This window comes from Mauremys reevesii, linkage group 2 (assembly GCF_016161935.1).
Source record: "Mauremys reevesii isolate NIE-2019 linkage group 2, ASM1616193v1, whole genome shotgun sequence".
NCBI classification, from domain to species: Eukaryota; Metazoa; Chordata; order Testudines; family Geoemydidae; genus Mauremys; species Mauremys reevesii.
Window position 1 is genome coordinate 26,329,855 of NC_052624.1, and position 15,894 is coordinate 26,345,748.

A 15,894-nucleotide genomic window follows, 5' to 3' on the forward strand; every position below is an offset into this window, starting at 1 on the left:
GAGCCATATCTCTCACTATGCCATCAGCAATCTGGATCTCTTGCCCCTTCTTTATTTCTCGTCAGGCCCATGCATAGCTCTTGGTCACTGGACGGTACTGAATGTTTTTTGCCTGTTCTTGTGTTGTTTCTAAAGATGGGTTTGGCGGGACACTTATAATGTTCTTCAAAATTAATATGGCCTTAGTAGAGCAGTGTTAATGTGTTTCAAATTAAAATCACTGCTCTTGTTTTTTATTTTAATTACTATCTTTACAACTTCTGTAATTGCTGTTCCATTGTGTTCATCATTCAAGTGGTACCTGTAGTTAATGAAAACCCAAGCACTAATTGAGTGCTCTTGGGTTACATGTAATTTAAAATCATGTAGTGTAGGAAAACAGAATGATTCAAGCTTGTATAACTGTACATATATATACTATATATATAGTGTATAGATATATATAGTCTGTTTAAAATTTCGGAAGCAGAAAAATTAATTATAAAAACACAGAGGTGAGAATTGGAAAGTCCTATTAAAACATATTCCTTCTTTCTGTCAGTGCAAGATTATTTTCTATAGTATATTTTCTTCTATTCTATCCAGTGTAACTTTAAATCTCTTAAAACTTCCTCCTCAATTTTCCGTGGGAAACTATTTCACTGTCAAACTCCTTAGGAAATTTCCCCTGATGTTCAGCCTATATTTATACTAAGCACAATGACACATAGAAGGTACATTTGGTAAGCAAGTTCCACATGTTCCTTTCTTAATTTTTTCCAATTACTTCTGGATAAAATTGGTTGAATTATGGAAAAATGTCCTCATGAGCATGTTTGCAAACTCTGATTTCTGACTAGTTTTGACCATATCTGTGTTCCTTTGTGTTTGGGTTTCCACTAACATTTGGATGATGTTGTGTGCTTGGAAGCAAAATTGTAAGCAGATAGAGCGCAGGGAGCAACTAAGAGAGCTTACAAATCAGTGATCTAAACTCTAGCAAAAATGATTGTCAGGGTACGTCTACACTACGGGATTATTCCGAATTTACATAAAGTGGTTTAGCAAAACAGAATGTATAAAATCGAGTGCATGCGGCCACACTAAACACATTAAATCGGTGGTGTGCGTCCACGGTCTGAGGCTAGCGTCGATTTCTGGAGCGTTGCACTGTGGGTAGCTATTTCGTAGCTATTCCATAGTTCCCGCAGTCTCCCCCGCCCCTTGGAATTTCCGGGTTGAGATCCCAGTGCCTGATGGGGCAAAAAAAAATTGTCGCGGGTGGTTCTGGGTAAATGTCGCCAGTCACTCCTTCCTCTGGGAAAGCAACGGCAGACAAGCATTTCGCGGCTTTTTTCCCTGGATTGCCCTGGCAGATGCCATAGCATGGCAATCATGGAGCCTGTTTTGCCTTTTGTGACTGTCACCGTATGTGTACTAGATGCCGCTGACAGAGGCGATTCAGCAGCGCTACACAGCAGCATGCTTTTGCTTTTGCATGACAGCAGAGATGGTTACCAGCCATACTGTACCATCTACCATACCATAAATTGGTAATAAGATGATCATGGCTGCCAGTCCTTTTGCACTGCACTATTTGCTGCTGTGATAAATTGGGAATGACTCCCTGAGTCAATCCCTCCTTTTTGGTATCTAAAAATAGAATCAGTCCTGCCTAGAATATGGACAAGTGTCCTAGAGAACCACTTATCATAGAACCAGAGAGCACAGCTGCTCTCTGTCAGATCCTGCAGAAATTATGAGCTGTATGCTATTCACAGGGGGTGCTCCTGCAACAACCCCACCTGTTGATTCCGTTCTTCCCCCAGCCTTCCTGGGCTACCGTAACATTGTCCCCCCACTTGTGTGATGACACAGTGACTTGTTAGTGAGAAATGAGTGGAAGGCAGCCTCCAGCTGCTATGATAGTCCAGACAGGACATTAAGCAGTGTGTAGGAGAGGAGCCCAGCATCCCGCTGCTAGTCCAGGGGCAATTGAATCTTTTCTTTACACATGAAGGGTGGGGGCTGATGGAGCTCAGCCCCTTGTTGCTATGATGAAGACGGTTACCAGCCATACTGCACCATCTACCAGGAAAAATTAGGGGCAGGCACCCTTGATCGACCTAACTGATGCTAGTTGGCATGGTTACCAGTCCTTTTGCACTGCCCCATGTGCCAATAGGCTGATGATGACAATGGATATCAGTCTTATTGTACCATCAGCCAGCCATGGCGGGGGGGAGCAAGGATGTTGGTGTTGAGTGCTGCAGCATCGCGTCTATCTGCAGCATTCAGTAAAGATAGGGTGACATGTAAAAGAGTCAAGAGAGGATTGCTTTCCCTTTCACTTCTGGGGGTGGGTGGGGGGTGCATAAATTGCCGAGCTATGCCCTGACCCACCGCGGACACTGTTTTTGACCCTAGAAGCATTTGGAGCTCAGCCAAGAATGCAAATGCTTTTCGGATACTGCAGGAACTGTGGGATAGCTTGAGTCCTCCAGTCCATGAGCGTCCATTTGATTCTTCGGCTTTCCGTTACTCTTGTCATGCAGCAGTGTGCTGACTCCCTGCTATGGCTTCTGTCTGGAGATTTTTTAAAAATGATTTTGAATTTCGTCTTCTGTAACGGAGCGCTGATAGAACAGATTTGCCTGCCCTTACAGCGATCACATCCACATGGTCCATGCTGGAGCTCTTTCTTTATTTTGATTTTTAACTGCATCGCCACACGTGCTGATCGGAGCTCCACGCTGGGCAAACAGGAAATATTCAAAAGTTTGCGGGGCTTTTCCTGTGTACCTGGCCACTGCATCCGAGTTCAGATTGCTGTCCAGAGCGGTCAGTGGTGCACTGTGGGATACCACCTGGAGGCCAATACCGTTGATCTGCGGCCACACTAACCCTAATCCGATATGGTAATTCCGATACTAGCGCCACTCCTCTCGTTAGGGAGGAGTACAGAAACCGGTTTAAAGAGCCCTTTATATCGATATAAAGGGCCTCTCAGTGTGGACGGGTGTGGCGTTAAATCGGTTTTACGCTCCTAAAACCGGTTTAAACGCTTAGTGTAGACCAGGCCTCAGTCACTGTCTAGATAGTGGCATGCAGGAAAGGGTAGGGAAATAGGAGAGGAGGGTGAGCTAGTGGGAGGATGGTCCATGTGTGTAGCCAAATATATTTCTCTTTCTTGTGCACAGTGGCCAGGAAAAAGAAATTAAATAAATTAGTGCTGGTAAAAAAAGGAGAAAATTTCTCATGGAAAGTAAAAATGTTGTCCTCTTTTCTGGTTTGAAAACTTCAAAATTAAAAAGGTTTTAAGTTTTCTATATCTCTGGCTCCCTGCCCTCCAAGTTCCTGAGTGAAAGTCACAATGGCCTGCCCCGTTTACAAAGCATATATGATTTTATCAGAGATCAGGGGGTAACAATATCATGTGACTTAGATGACCAGTCAAACACAAAGCGTAATCATAACACTTTGGGTCCATGGGTGAAATTTGATTGCACAAATGAACTTACAAACAAATACTAATGAATTCAGGAAAATCATGAAAATTAGTAGATAGTTCATGAATGGACAAAGGGGTGACATTCATTGAATACATTGTTTCCCATGAATAATTTGCCCAGCTCTGCTCCTAGTTATATTAGTGTACATTTCCAAAGTGACACATGGTCAATGGTAAATGGACAAATCTCAGGAATATAATATATAATGGAATTCACATTCATATAATATCTCCCATGTAGATTGGCTTTCATACTGCATACCATTACTTCAGTTCAATATGATGTGACTGTTACAACCAGGTGTGCTGTGCAGCATGACTGTTAAATCTGAAGCAGAGCCTTCTACAGAAACCACGATTTAAAGAAAAAAATGTTAAACTATGTTTTCTGCTTTGTATTTTATTTTTAGATCTAGTTTAGTTTGAAAGCAAAGTGGACACCTGTTTAGGAAAAGGCCTTGTGTAATTCTAGAGAGGAGGAATGGAACAGCTGTGTTGACTGTGTTGAAAAAAAGTAGGACATGCAAGAAAATTGCACATAACTCCCTACTTCACACTTGATTCATTTTCTGAAATTCAAGTGCAGGTATTTTAAAGACCACATAACTTTAGTTCTAATTAAAGCTGCCATTTAGCGCTGTTATACTAGCTGCTGTAAACATTCAATAATGATAGAGTCCTTTGCATCTAACAGAAAGTTGAGGAATGCATGGCAATGATGTCAAGACGCTTGTAAACTAGATTAAAGATATTTAATTTCAAGCCAGGGTCAAGGTCTGTGTAGTAGAATTGGCAGATGTAGGATAATAAATCAAGAGGTCACATAGTTTCATGCACAATTGCCCATGTTGATTTGTGATCAGTAGGCGAGGCATAGCTGATATAAACAGAGCAATAAAAAAGGCTTTGTGAACAGTGCTTATTCATTAGGATTGGGTAAGTTTGCAGTCTTATGTCCAGGTAACTTCCTGTGAATATGATATGATTCTTATCCAGAGGATAAGGACTAATATAACTGCAAGAAATATATGAATGTTCATGTAGGTGCTTGTGTCTATAATGATATAGCAAAATGAAAGAATGTTGTTTGAATTAGGAGTGAAGTAATAGCCTTCTCTTACATCAAACTGTAACATACTGTGACTAGACTTGAATTACTCACTTTTGTGTTCTCCTGAATTTGATCATTTGGGATTACAAAGATCCTGAACGTTGATTCATTCAGCTCTCTGTTCCATTCAAACAATAACAATCTGTAAGGCTGAGAATATGGCCCAGACCCTCAGTACAAGGCCAGAGCTGGGGGAGGACAGAGATAGCTCTCCTGATTCTGGGGGAAGTGAGCAACCAGACCACTTCTGAATGTAAACTGGAGCAGCCTTCTCGCAGACAGGGATTGCTGGGATGAACAGGGTGAAGGAACCACTATTAGGCAGGAGGAATGCTCTGGCTATAAGGCTAATTTGCAAAGGAGCCATGAGAAGTGCAAGTTCTGGACTCATATCAGCACCAAGAACACTGTTGTCTCTTAAGGATATATTATGACAGGACCCAGCAGCGTAGCATCTTAAAAGGAGTAAAAGCCTCCCCACACAAATATTCCTCTGTGTGGCCTACCCCATCTCTAGTTCAGTTGCCGTGGAGAGAGCAGGGTCCATATGCCCAGGACATTTCCCCTCCACAGGGAGGCAGGAAATGGGCAGAGCTTTGGCTCCAGCCCCTCAATGCAGCAGCCAGAACAGCAGTTCCTAGTCAGGGATGGTAGCTGGCTACTTGTTTTCAGGAGTAAGAGAAATGGAAAGGAATTATGGCTCTCTGAGGCAAAGTTGTTTCCATGTGCTCCTTTTGAGGTAGCATTGCTATGTATGCCCCATATTCAGGGTTACATGGAAAGGGACAATCTAGCTCTGGGTATGTAACTGTTGTGATAGAAATAATAACAGAGGATGGTGTTAATATGTATTGTCAGACAATCATCTCGTTGGAAGCATATTACCTATGTAAGTGACTGTCATGGAAATTATAACAGGGGATAATTTCTACACATACATCCAAAATGTGTGAGTCCAATTTCATTCTCAGTTACATCAGTATAAATGAGAACACAATAGTCCTCTCTGCATTTCCTCTTGTAGGATCAGTGTTTGTCTGTTCTGAACAGATGGTTCTCTTTTTCCCTCCATATCACTCTTTGAATGTTCTTTATCATCTCATATATTAAAGAAACAGCTCATTGTATAGGATGGAGGGTGGTGGGTTAGTTTGGCAAATACCACAAGATGACAGAACAATTCTATACTATGCTTAAATCTTGTCAGATTAGCAGCTTGCTCACTTTCCAACTTTATATCTAAAAATGAATAATGACACAAAGCAGCAAATGAATCATCTGTTGAAGAAAAAAAATAGCTGTGTTCTTATAGTATTTTCTACTGCTTCTGAACTGCACCAAGCAGCAGCATCTCTTCTCTTTCTGTGCCCTATCTTTCATAATCCCCCTTAGATCAAGTTTTTAAAGGATACTGTGTATTTAGAAGGAAGGCTTCTAAAATTTAATAAATGTCGCTGGGCTTTTGTGAATCCAGTATTATCCGTTATCTCTGCTTCAAAGAGCAGAAAAGCTGCTGTTAGCAGCTGGAATCCCTGACTTTTTCAAACCAAAAAGTAACATGGAGCCTACATTCCTTATACAGGTCAGGGAAACTGCATACTGTTATCACTATGCCAGAAAACATCAGAGTCTAAAGTGAAGAGACACCAAGTGAATGAGTCCTCATTTTTTCTAACATTTTCATTTGCTACAATTCAGACAATGCCAGCATTCCCTCTGTTAAATCAAACTGTGAATTCAGTTAAATCCAACAGTTTTTAGAATCTATCTTCTTTATTGTTTACATCACTGGTCAGTGTTTTTCATGTCACGTGTTCCGCTGAGGCTGCCATAGAACGGCACACATACCAAATAGCAGAGCCATGCTTGAAATAGCAACCTCATATACATGTTCTCCTGGCCTCCTGGGTTGGCCCTTGGCACATATGATAGAATCCAGAGATGAAGAGATCTATTAAGTTATCTGGGAATTGATCCAAACTCCACTAAAGTCAATGGATAGATTTCTATTGATCCCAATGAGGTTTGGATCAGGCCCCTTTTGCATCTCCCTGCATGTTTAAGATTGTTTTCTCTATGGAACGTATATGGCCCCCCCATCACCATAGAATCACCATAGTATCCCCATTATACAGATGGAGAACTGAGGCCCAGAAAGACTTACCTAGTCTGAGATGTCTGTGACAAAGCAGGGAATTGCATCTGAACCTCAAACAATTCAATTTAGTACCCAGTCCACTGGACCATCCTTCCTTTCTGTCCCTTTTGTACATTTTCTAGTTTATCTAATAGTGATTTGCACAGTTTGAGTTTAAACTGAGGGATCCTATCCATTCCCTTGAGAGACTGTTCTATTATCCAGCAGCTGTCATTGTCAGGAAATGTTTCCTGCTATTCAGCCGATTTCATCCTTTTATTCCATTATTCTTAGTTTAGAACCCCTTTTACTATGATAAGAAATTGTTTTCCCTTACACCACAGGAATCCCCAGCAGGGGACTTTACATACAGCTTTCGCTCCCTTTTCTTTGCTGGAGCTGAGTAAAGGAAAAGAACAAGGCAGAGAATCTGCCTCAAAATATTGTTTCCCCTTGACATTTTTGAATTAATGTATTTGGCCCTCTGGCTGAAAAGTTTGGAAACCGCTGAAATAGATGCTGGTTAGAGCGTTTATATCCCACTGCTGACCTGGAATAACCTTGGTTAGCTTGTGAATTGACAAGCTTGCAACACATGGTTGTATGGTTACTCTTAATGGCTTTGCCATTGCGTTCCAAGATCTTTAGAGAGAGAGAGAGAGAGAGAGAGCTTTTAGTCCGCATTCATTTTCTAATATCTGTCCCTTGGCTGCAGTCCTGCAGTTAATGCTCACTAATAGTGTGTTCTTTGTCTGCCTAGTTACCAGGGTCATCCTTTTTCAAAGGAGTTCTACAGAATGGAAAAATGATTCTCCAGTAACTGTTTTTCTTTTTAACAGAGACCTTTTCTATGTTCCTTTTTCCTTTGCAGCCTACAGCTGAGATTTTTTGCTCTGCCAATTTTTTTTCTGCACAATCCAATTTCTCAGTCATCAGAGACTGAACTTTGCATTTGATTGTTTTATTAGAGAAAGTCAAAGAGGTGAAAATACCTTAAGTTTTTCTGCTCTTATATTGTGTGAAGAGCCACCAAAATGCTTCTTTTAAGCCCTTTCCCTTCAAAATGGCAGTACCAGTGCATGGAAATAGATGTACTTGGAATTTTTTATAGGTTTTTTATTTTTTATTTTTTAAATGTATTTATTGAAAAATGGCCTTCTTTCAAAAATGAAAAAGTCACAAAAATTGTTGATTTTTTTTCATTTTTCGGACTTTTTCACTGTAGTGTTTTATTGAACATATTGTAAAAATGTTTATCTGAAATGTGGTTTTGGTGAACAAAACTTGATAAACTTTCATGATTGGTTTCAATAACATAATTTGTAAATAGTTTGATAAAAATGTTTACACCAAAACAGGAAAAAACTAAAAGTTGTGTCAGTTTTGAACCCTGCAAAATGGAAAGAATTTGAAATTTTGAAGAAAAAAGAGAGAAAGAAGAAGGAGGACAACAAACTGTTTTTCCTCACTTTTCTTCTCCTTTCTGATTTTTTCTCTCTTCTTCACTTGAAAAAAAAAGGGGAGGGGAAGCAAATCCAAAACTTGTTTTTTTTTTTATTATTTTGAAAATCAAAATGTAATGAAAAATTCAATAGGAAGTTAAATAGAAGTGTTTATTTTGCTTTGTTTAAAAATGTTCTGCCAAAAAAAATCATAATTCTCCCCAAAAAATTGAATTAAATTTGAATTTTTCCACAAAATAATATTGGATTTTTCTCCCAGCTCTAATAGCAGCAATTGGAGTAGGAAAACTGAAAATAGAGAGGAAGTGTTGGGGGTGAGATTATGTAGTGCCGTAAAGCTGAGAACAAGGAACTAGAACTCAGTGTGGTAAAAGACAGAAGGCTAATGGAGGACTTTAAAGAGGTAGATGAAGCAATGTGAAAGGAAGGTGACTTTACCAGGAGTACTTAAGCCAGACTGTGTCTCTATCCAGGTACTTTTATGGCCTCCATCACCACAGAGTATGATCATCACGGTTTCTGAGACTGGAGTACAAAAGAAAATAATTAAGAAGTAGAGCGAGGAGAAGGATACAGTAGTTAAGATGAAAGATTATTATGATGGCATGGTTTCAAGTGTTTTTGAAGTGGGGAATGCTGGTACATTATGTCTGATTTGTGAATAAGAATAAGGAATGATGTCTCCAGTCTTCTTAAATGGCAACATTCCTTTTAAAAAAAAGTGATGGGGAAAGAGGCTATGAAATGTGATTTTTTTTAAATTATAGAATTTAGTGGGTGAAGTATGCAAAATCATTATATCAAGTCCTCAGTCGGGTGTCATTTATGAAGTTCTGTTGACAGGCAGCCTAACAGAGCTTGCATCTTCAGACTCTTAGAAAGTAGAAAAAGATTTGGTGCTGAGTTCAGAACAATCAGTTAATAAGGAAGAGATGTTTTCAAATGCAGGGAACTTCAGTCCTTCTTCACACACAGATTTTCTGCTGAGGTGTATTCAAAGATCTTCAAAGTGCTCCATGAACTTTGTATTTCAACTAACCTACATATTTGCATTATTTCACACTGTCCTTGATCCTTTTAAATCTTTCAAACACCCTTTCTACCCCTTTAGATAACAGGTCACCATGTTCCTTTCAAGCTTACATGACTTAAAATATGCCCCAGGAGTCTAGTAAGTTCAAACAAATTCAAACCTACACAGGAAAGAATTTAAGTCATTTTCTGTAAATAAATTGAAGAAGCCTGTGATAAACAAACATGAAAATTAATCATGCTCAGTAGAATAGCTTGAGGTATTTAGGTAGTTGGCAAGCACTGTAAAAGAATGTAAAAAATTAATACTGGTGCATCATTGACATGTTTTACAGTCAATTCTTTTAAATAAACGGCGGGTGGGGAAAGAAAGAACAGCTAATCAACTGTCCATATCTTGATCATCTGTTCTTTCAAGTTCAGTATGATTTATCTCCTTTTCTAAAAGTACTAATGAGGCCTATTTCTCCACATTCTGCATTTTTAGGACAGTTTAGTGTTTATACATGCTGACCTCAGTTGGGTATAATATATCTGTGTGTCAGAAATTGGACCAGGCAGTAGATATTATGGATGAATTGCTACGAAATTATCCCAATTGTGCTGACTTCCCAAATTCCTTCAAATGACTTAACAGGCTAGACATGGTTGCTCAGTGTTCTACTTGCTGAGGGGACTTTATGAGAATCAGTGCTTGCAATCCATTATTAAGGTTGCAGTTTTCACATTTACATAGCAATAGAAAGCTTATGGAACTTACAACTGGAAAAGAAAAGAGCTGAAGTCATTATTATTATCAATGTCAAAGTCAATTTGATTTATATAGTTCAGATTAAAATCTCTAAGAAAAAAATAGCCGGGGAGACTATATTATTATTACTACACAGCTGATGACAGTCTCACCTTTGAACCAGAAGATTTTCTGTTCAAGCCAGCACTAGCAATAGGATACACACTCACTCCTAATGAGACAGTGTTTAAGGGTGACAGAGTGTATGGCAAATGGCATCATGAGATGATGTTTTGAACAAATGATTCATTTGCCTCTTATTGGAGGGTGTAGATCAAGGATCGGTAATCTTTGGCATGCGGCCCATCAGGGAAATCTGCTGGTGGGCTGAGACGGTTTGTTTACCTGCCGCATCCGCAGGTTCGTCTGATTGCACCTCCCACTGGCCACGGTTCGCCATTCTCGGCCCAAGCGGCGTGGGACGAGGGATGTGTATCATCATTCTAATGAAGTTTGGGAATTCCCTTCCCCTTTGTGGACTACTGTATGAAATCCTACCTCTCTCTCTATATATAAGATGTTAGGCTCAGACTCACAAAGGTATTTAGGTGACTAAGTCCCAGTTTTAGGTTCCACTAAGATTCACAATTTCACTGGGCTTCCTTCAATCTCTCCTGTTGAAGCTGTTCCATACTTAGAATGATTGGGCGATAGAGAGAGTGAGAATTAGGATGACGCTGTTGTCCAGTCATTAGGGCACCTACCTAGGAGTTGGGAGACCAATGGTCCAGCCCTCCTGCTCTAATGACTGTTTCATTATTTATCCACAGTGAAACAGCTCCAAATCAGGGAGCCTCTCATTAGAATATCCTATAGCTCAGCGATTAGAGCATTCTTCTGAGAAGTGGGAGGACACTCCTGCCTCCACATGCCCATTCAAAACCTTTCTCCTTGTGACGGTGCACTCCATATGATGTTATAAAAATATGCTAATGAGTGTGAATATAATATAACTGGAATATGCTTCATGTAAAAGGTCTCTTGTAAGGTATCATTACAACACTTATAATCTACTGAGTGTGTTCATCCTATTTATATAAATATATCATTCTTGTATCTGAAACTAAAAATATAAAATATAACTCTGAGGTCCTATTGTAACTGTGCAAAGTGTGGGCCATTAATGGTGGCTTGGAATGATTAACCAGGAGAATTGGTTGTAGATGGCTCTGTTTTACTTGTAAGTCTTCCTATATACATGTGTGCTGGCAAGTGGGCAATAAAGTCTTACAGTGACATGTGATCATGTCATCAGAACTGGAATCCATCTTTAATCTGGTGTTTTTCCATTGAGAAGGAGGGGTGGTAACCCAAAGGGACAAAGGATTCCCGCCTTGAGCAAAAGATATATAAGGGGGTGGAACAGAACAGAGGGGGCTGCAATCATGAGAAATCCCCTAGCTACCACCTTAGCTGGAAAAAGGACTGTACCAGGGGAAAGGATTGGGCCCAGACTAGAAGGAGGCTAGTCTGTAAAAGAGGCTTACTGGAACATCTCTGAGGTGAGATTTACCTGCATTTAGGGTTGTTGTTTTTTTTACTGTATTAGGCTTAGACATGCATGTTTTATTTTATTTTGCTTGGTAATTCACTTTGTTCTGTTTGTTCTTACTTGGAACCACTTAAATCCTACTTTTTGTAGTAAATAAAATCACAGTTTACTTAGTAATTAACCCAGAATATGTATTAATACCTGGGGGGGGGGGGGCGGGAAACAGCTGTGCATCTCTCTCTATCAGTGTTTTAAAGGGTGAACAATTTATGAGTTTACCCTGTATACAGGAGACAGGAGCACTTCTTTATGCAGGGTAAACTCATAAATTGTTCACCCTTTACAATGGCTTTATTTGGGGTTTGGACCCCATTGGCAGTTGGGTATCTGAGTGCTGGAGACACGAGCACTTATTAAGCTGTTTTCAGTTAAGTCTGAAGCTTTTGGGGGATGTAGTTCAGACCTGAGTCTGGGTTTGTAGCTGGCTAGCGTGTCTGGCTCAAACCAGGCAGGGCACTAAAGTCCCAAGCTGGCGGGGAAAACAGGCTCAGAAGTAGTCTAGGCACATCGGGTGGCAATTCCCAAGGGAGTGTCTGTGATCCAACCCGTCAAATTCCCCTTCAGACAAAGGAGGAAATTGAACTGCTTCTCCCATGTCCCAGGTGAGTGCTCTAAGCACTGAGCTAAAATGTATAAGGCAAGCTGCTCCTCCTCCAATCGTTTTGTGTGGTGTGATGCAGGGACCTAACTCATTCTCATAAGAAATGACTTTGGAGCCTAAGCCACCTGACTCCCAGAGAGAGGTTCCCGGTTGTGGATCACTAACAGAGATAGGCACCTCCCTGCAGCCCATACTTAGGCACCTATCTCCAAGCGAGGAGAGGGGCTTAGGACACACCCCATCATCAGCATCTCCCATTGGCTAGCTTAGGCCACTGCCTGCCTAGAGTGCTGTCTTTACTGTATCGTATTCTTAGGTGCCTCTCTCGCTCCATTCACTGTATTGGGAACCTAGGCACCTAACTAGCCTTGTAGATCATAAAGTTGTTCCGGTGACTTCCTACGCATCTAAAAGATAGACTTTGCAATGCTCAGCCTTGCAATGCTTAAGTCTCTTTGTGGATCCAGGCCTTAGAATTTAGACACCGAGTGCAAGAGAAAAATGGTTCCCAAAGAATTTTTTCTAATTTGGCACGATTCAAATCTAATGTGAATCAAGCTATAATTTAGTGTAACAACAAGAATATTATTCATATGCCTGGCATGTTTCCAGGCAAATAGTCTAAGAGTACAATAAAAATGGCTGAGTTGAGGATTCCTGAAAAGTTGTACCAGGTTAGGTAGGATACCTAAGATGCAGAGATGGTAATTAGTTTGACTACATCTCTGTCCTCCTTTTACTATATATAATTATAGAGCAATTAGGTTATTCTTGTAAATGGTACAGTAAATACAGCTATAACAAGGCACCACTGCCATCTTCTGGTAAGCCCATTTGGCTTGCTAGTGTGTTGATTTGTATTTATTTATTTGTTTGTTGTTAGAAAGCTACATAGCAATCCGTTTTTGTTTGTTAATGTAAGCGTATGTTTTATCATTCAGAATTTGTTTTGATCAATAATTCTACTCCACGCCAAGACTGTTGAAATACTGTACTAATTCCACTTTTGCAACGCACAATCTTGAGACTGATTTTTGGCTGGTATTATGAGTGCTATATATATGAAATGAGAACCTATAGCAGCGGCCTCAAATTGCTCTTCCATTCCAGAATGCTGGTTGTGCTTCAGCAGTAGATATGGAAAGCAAAGGTGTGTCTTAAGTCTTACAAAATTAAATCAAGCTGGATATTGCCTATTTGTCACTTTGAGAGAAACAGGTAATATTCAGGCCAGATTCTCAACTTGTGTAAATTGGCATGGGTCCATTGAAGCCAATAGTGCTGTTTTGGCTTAAACCAGCTGAGGATCTAGCCCTCTGTCTTTAACAAGATGTTTCTATGCTAACTTTTTCGAGTAAATAACTGTTTTTTATGTTTTAGCAGAAACAACCCAATTCCCAGCAGGGCTGCCGCTAGAGCACTTGCCTTTCTGGGATCAGACTCACTTAAATAAATAAAAATCAACACTAACAATGAAACATTTAGAAACAAAATCAGTGGCACTCAGTCCATCCCTCTTTGGTAAGGCTTGATTTTCCTGACAGTTCCTGGTAGGCTAGTAGTACCCTTTACCAGTCTCTCCAGCTCTAACTGCCAGCACTGCTAGTGCCCACATATTACAGCTTCACTGACATGGTAATGATCAGTAGAAAATTACCTTTGCTTTTAGTAAAAAGAGAAATTACTAAAGACTTGTAGGTGCTATGGAAATCACACTAGAAGTTTTCCAAAATAGTTGCTTGGAAATTTACTTAGAAATCAATTGAAAAAAAATTATTTCCTGATTCAAGAAATTAACATGCATTTTGACTTAAAAGACTTAAAATATATAATACCAATGACCTCTTTAGTTGAAGGCATATGTGTAGGATAAGTAACTACTGACCAGACTTTGTCTATGTGAATTCTAACACTTGTGCACACAAGTAATGGAATCTATCAGATGATGTAACAATGTGGACTAAATTGTGGGAGAGAGCTACAGTAAATAAGAACATAAAAACGGCCATACGGGGTCAGACCAAAGGTCCATCTAGCCCAGTATCCTGTCTTCCGACAGTGGCCAATGCCTGGTGCCCCAGAGGGAATGAACAGAACAGGTAATCATTAAGTGATCCATTCCCAGTTGCCCATTCCCAGCTTCTGGCAAACAGAGGCTAGGGACACCATCCCTGCCCATCCTGGCTACAGCTCTTGCACCCCCAGAGAATGCTGCAGAAGGCACTGGAGTGCCTAGCTGTACATTCAAACTTTCAAAATCATGTGCTCCCCTCTAGAACTGCCAGCTTGCTAACACAGGGCCTGATCCAACACCCAGGCACGTCAATGGGAGACTTTCCATTCATTTCAATAGGTGCTGGACAGAGCCGGTTTTATGAACTGCGGGGCCCGATTCAAATACCCGGCGGCGGTTTGGGGCTTCGGCGGCACATCGGCAGCGGGGGGTCCACTCTGGGTCTTCTGCAGCACCAAAGGACCCCCCGCTGCCAAAATGCTGCCGAAGACCCAGAGAGGAGACACACACACAGACACACACACCTGCCGCCGAAATGCCGCCGAAGACCCAGAGAGACCGGGTGAGTAAAAAGAAAATTCAAAAAGGCGCCTAAGACGCGGGGCCCTCTTAGGCATGGGCGCGGGGCCCAATTCCAGGGAATCGGGGGAATCAGCCTAAAGCCAGCCCTGGTGCTAGATCAGAACCCTGGTGTATTTGTGGGTAGAGGGAGAGCTGTATTACTGTAGATGCAGAGGCTAGTGTAGTCCTTGAAATCCCTGAGTGCAAGGAGTCCGGCTGTCTGCCCTTTGTGGTGGTGCGTGCAAGAATAGTGGGGGTGTGACTCTTTGTGTTGTCTCCTTCCATCACACAGCCATTCTGCGGTTGGACGCAACTTGGCCCAACTTGGCACACAGCCAGCTGTGTGCGTACATAAAGTTGTGCATGTGTCTTTGGAGGCTGAGATCTCATCCTCATGAAAATCAGGCACCAAGTTCCAGATTCTGCCACCCATATTCCTACCAACTAGTACCTTTCTTAAATATGGGAAAGTAGTGAGGGTGGCACATCCTGGCCTCATATGTCTAGGTGAGTATGTACCTGCTCTGCCTTTCTTTTCCACTAGCTGTGATTCGAGTTCCAGCATTTCTTCCTGGCTGGCTTGTCAGAGGAAAAAGATATTCCTACCATACATTTTCTGTTCTGTCAGCCTGGCCTCAATTTGTGGCCCAAATTATTTAAAGATAAATCTTGCCTTTTAGCCTTTACAGCCACTGTGATGTTCATATCATTCTTTGAGACATTTCCCTTTTAAAAGCAGTGAGTCTGTCACCACATGGAGAGATCTGGGGTCATAAATCCTTCAGAGACATTTCTTACCAAGTTAGAGCGGTTCTCCATAAATACAGAGCCAGCCTTTTTTAAACCCCAACGCTGGATAGTACATTTTTACTGTCCATTCATGCCAGTGACAGATGCCTGGCAATCATGAGCTACTTGTCAGCATTCAGACAGGTGGCACAGAATGCACACTGCTGTTGAGAAGAGCAGAAAGACTTAAAAAAAGGCTTTTAAAATGAGGTTGGAATACATGCATTTTTAAACAACGTCACTTAAAACCTTTTACACAGAAGCACTTCCACAGCTGTGAGCCAGCTGGCAATTATGAGGGAGGAAAAACTGATCTTCAAAATGCTTTTATAGTTAAGTGATTTTGCAAAACAT